Source organism: Wasmannia auropunctata, unplaced genomic scaffold (assembly GCF_000956235.1).
Source record: "Wasmannia auropunctata unplaced genomic scaffold, wasmannia.A_1.0 LD334508.1, whole genome shotgun sequence".
Lineage (NCBI taxonomy): Eukaryota > Metazoa > Arthropoda > Insecta > Hymenoptera > Formicidae > Wasmannia > Wasmannia auropunctata.
The window spans coordinates 1,239,342-1,243,962 of NW_012028382.1; the positions used below are offsets into that span (position 1 = coordinate 1,239,342).

At 39.1% G+C, this 4,621-nt stretch overlaps 1 protein-coding gene across 4 annotated transcripts in view; it reads left to right on the plus strand.

The window, feature by feature from the left end:
- Nucleotides 1-4,621, plus strand: part of LOC105458534 (eyes absent homolog 4) — a 17,067-nt gene that overhangs the window by 3,209 nt on the left and 9,237 nt on the right. Inside the window, exon 2 of one of the 4 annotated variants that reach the window (XM_011703918.1) lies at nucleotides 2,576-2,740. The exons of the other annotated variants lie outside the window; for them this stretch is intronic. The gene's annotated coding sequence lies outside the window, so the exon portion shown is untranslated. The remainder of the gene's footprint in view (nucleotides 1-2,575; nucleotides 2,741-4,621) is intronic. 4 annotated transcript variants of the gene reach the window in all.

The following is a 4,621-nucleotide window of genomic DNA, read 5'->3' on the forward strand; positions in this document are numbered from 1 at the left end:
CGCACACGCGCACACACACATACACACACGTGCGCGCGCCCGCGCGCATCATCCAGCCGGTGTTGGCCAACCCCCCGTGGGTGTACGCGTTTATGTGCGCCCGAGACACGGTCCCGGTGTCCACGCGCGCGAGAATGCATGGGCAAGTATGACATAACTCACGGTAAAGTTCCAGGCCACTTGTGCCGCGTAAATTATTAAGCATGCGTCGCCCCTTTGCCGTTCGAGAAACGGGACGACGCGACGTTGGACGGAGGTTGGCCACATCGGGAGAACGTAAAGGTCAGAGGGACGTCCCTGGGAACGGTGGAAGGGAGGAGCGGGGTACGGCGGCGGAGAGGATGGTGACAAGGGACGCGCGAGGTCACCGGAGGTTCCGTTCCTTCCTCCCTTCACCTGTTTCACTCCTTTGCCGCCGCCGCGCCGTGCGAGATGGAGCACCGTTGTAATACCGCGTAATGCAATGCAATGCGATCTAAGTGAACTTTGGCCGGGTCGAGCGCATGCATATTAGCCTCATCGCCAAGTAGCGTTACCACACAGCCCACCCCTTGCGCGCTATTCCTTCGCGCCCTTTCCGTTCTTCCGTAAGCCCGTTTTCTGTGTTCTCTCTCTCTCTCTCTCTCTCTCTCTCTCTCGCAATTTGCGAAGCTCTCATTTCATTATATCATAAAGGTATCGCACCAACTACCATTCCGCAATTTCTTTACTGTGCCGGTTGTGGCTGCAGCTCACTGCAGGACGAAGTCGTCGTCATGTCTACCTAGCGCGTCTCTCTTTATTAGATCCGTTGTCTCTGCATCAAGTGACTCCTGCGAAATGCAATAACATCCGTCGAATCGATATTTCTTTCACGAAGGCGGTAGGTATATCGCATTTATCCTGAGAAACACAGCGATACAAGAGTCGCAACCTCCTTCGAGAGGATGCTGAAAATTTGATTCTATGAGATACTGATAGTGGAAGATGGTATAAGACTTGCAACAATTTCGCATTCAGTGGTAGCTCTCTTCAAACCGTTCAAAATTTAAAAAAAACGCGTAGTAGAGCCGGTCATAGATACGTTTAAAGGGAGCGACACTATATAATATCAACGGATATATGAAAAGTATTTCACGTTAATTCTTTTAGTTAATTAGGCCCAAATATTTATTCTTTATGAGTAAAATTGTATATTGACTTATATTTTAGAACAAAAAAGAAACTAGAAGATAAAGGCTAATAAAACGAGCAAATAAAAACGTAAGATTTTTATATATAATTATTATTCTTTATAGCCAAATATAAAATCTTACACGTAGAAATTGAATATAATTTTTTAAATTAGTTTAACAAAATCTACTATCCTATTTGTATATAGGATATCGCGTATGCTCTCGTATGAAATAAACGTGAATAATACAAATTACGGTAAATCTAACAGAGTTTTCGATAAATAAAGGAAATAAAGAACGCCGCGGCGGATTCTGGTAAACACGAAGAGATTTCTGTGTTCGACGTTGTGTGAAAATACAAAAAATAGGGACTGGATTAGCCGTACTTATCCTACCCTCACGTTTACCAGCTATTATGTAAAAGCATTATTCTCCTTTGTCATTCGTAAAGCCCTGATCAAGATGTCGATCATGTGTTTCTCGAATTTTCGCTATTATTTCACAAACGTAGATTTATTTTTAGCGAAAAATAATTTTCCTGAAAATTACATTAATTAGTGAAAGAGAATTATTGAACAACGAGATAAATTTATATATATATCTTAATAATAATTCGATTATATTATTTGTAAATATACAAACTGTAAAATAATATTCCAAAACAATTGCGGACCAGAGTTCGTGAGCGAAGCGCTTAAACGGGCAGGTTTCTTGAGATGCTTTTATGGTAACGTTAGCGAGACTTTTAACGAAATTTGAGAGTCCATCAAGCTGGTGGAAAACGCACAATGGATGTTGGTACAGGATGTAGAAAATTATATTGCCGTCCATGCTGTTCCTCATTTTCGTCATCGTTCTTGAAAAATGCAGACTTACCCTCGCCGTTACAGTTACATTAGCCGCAAAGAGGTTTCAAGTTTATAAGTCCACAGCATGAAAGTTCACTCTCAAAAGATATTCTATGAAACAAATAAATTATTAAAAATAATTAATAAAAAACATATAGTATGAAGTTGCAAATTTTTAATTCTTAACTAAAATGGTGATTTAAAAAATGTTCTCTTAAATCTTCTCCTATTTCTTGTAATTCATTTTTTAATCCTTCCAACAGTTAATAAATTATACTTTAATACTTATTCATTAAAAAAATGAAAATATGTATAAATAAATATATAAAGATTCTTATAAAAAATACGAATTACGAATATTAACAAAATAGTAAAAGGGAATTTCAAATAATTTTAATTCATAATTGAAAATAAAAGTTTCTGTCAGTTCCTCTCAATCTATCTGCAGCGAGACGCAAGGTTTCTTAATTTTAAGGGTTGCAGAAAGCTGTACACTAATAATATCTCACGAATGACCATCCTTCGTCCTCCATAATTTCACTCACAAGGGCCCTAATTTGTTTTGTCACGCAGTGACAGTGGAAGCAGACATCTCGCGGCGCCTTTATCGCGCCGTAATCGATAAAGCGAGAAAAAAGGACGCAGGAACATTCTCGCCTTCCAGGAACCCACCATATGACGTAGTGCCGGTGGCGTGGACCTCCCGTCAAGAATTCTCTATCTCTATGTAAAAAGAAGGTGGGAAAACCAAGAGAAATTGTTGCGACTCTCTCTCTCTCTCTCTCTATCTGTCTTTCTTTTTCACGTAGATGCAAAGTAAAAGACTGATTAATTAAAAAAATATTGTGCAACTATAATTATTTTCACTTTTTTATCTTAATGTTAATTGTGTTTGAGAACAAAATTGGATCGTTATTTATACCGTTTGACGATCAAGCGGAATAAAACATAGAAGCGCATAAGATTAAATTGAAGTTATAAAATGCAACGATTTAATGTGTAAAACTGTAGTACTACGCATTTATCTGTAGTTTGATATTAAGAGGAATAAAAGAGAGAACATAAAAGAGAGAGAGAGAGAGAGAGAGAGCACAAAATTAAATTAAAGATATAATGCAATGATATTTTACGTATAAAACTGCAGTACTATATATCATAAGCATTTTATTGCAACGATTAAAGCGAAAACGCGCGAACGACACGCTGTCGTTTGTTCTTTTCATTAATTCATAGAATTCTAAAACATGCATTCTACGACTCTTATCAAGATCGTCCATAGATCCTTTTAATCGGTGTCTTCTCTGAAAAACTTGTCCCGCCGGGAAGAAGCGTCATTGCCGAATGATTTGTATAAATGAACGGTGACAAGAGGTGACAATTATTCGAATGTAGGGGGTAGACCCTCTTCCTCTCTTGCGTTGACTCGGAACTTCTCTCTCTCTCTCTCTCTCTCTCTCTCTCTCTCTCTCTCTCTCCCCCCTCATTTCCATCCTTCTCGCGCGTTGTTATCGTTTCATTCTCTTTCCTTATCTCTCACGCCATCACCCACGTACCATACGTGCAACTCGTTATATCCTCTCGCTCTAATTAATGAGCGACCTGTATGCACTCGCCGGTAAGAGCGAGATGAAAAAAATGTGCGAGACAAAGAAGGAAAAAGGTGCAGAAAGAAGCGATTTATTGCTTACAATTAAACAAATATAAATATTATTGAGCAGTATCATATATTGTGCCCAAATAAGTTTTTGTAAAAATAAATAACAAAATAACGAGATAATAAGAGATAAGAAAAAAAGAAGGTAAACAATTGATAAGAGAAGAAATGTAATTTCTCCTGGAAAAATTATACATTCTTTTATAATTTGGTAGTTTTATAATGTGAAACAATATATGTATACAGCAGTTTTTTGGGGGGAAAAAAAAAGAAAAAAGAATGACAAGAAGAAAAGGCAAAAAAACGGAGGTTAAAGGACGAGAGAAGACCGCGAGAGAGCGGAACAAAGAGAGGCGACAGGAGATTGGAGACGAGACGAAGCGAGCAGAATGAGAGAGAGGGAGGGAGAGAGAGAGAGAGAGAGAGAGAGAGAGAGAAGGAGGGTGGGAGGGAGGAAGAGGGAGAGAGCCGCCATGAATACCGGTTATACCGGCTTCGAATCTCGAGATTGTTGCAGATCAGAGGCATTGGATATGATAGTACGACGGGGGATAGTCTAAATTTAACTGTCAGACTGCTTAAGTGCTCGCTTAACTCGCCCTTTTCACCGTTATCCACCTCGCACGCTTCTGCTCAACTCTCCGCGAGAGACTGGAGCCTGCGGCGCGAGGAGTGTCCCTTTTGTTGTCGGTTTCCTTGCTTGTTGCCCTTGTTGGTTACAATAGTACTATACAGAGTCTGAAACGGGACGCATCTCGGTACAGTTTTCGTATCACGCTTTGAGATTTTAACTACCGAAATCATCGAATAACAAAAAAAAAATCACATACTGACAAATGCGGAATATTATTACGGAATTTATGAAGGCCGTAATAATAATAATCGTTGAAGTGATATATGTTACGTCTATATGATGTATATTATTTATATAGCAAAAAGAATATTACCAAACTTAAATCGTTATG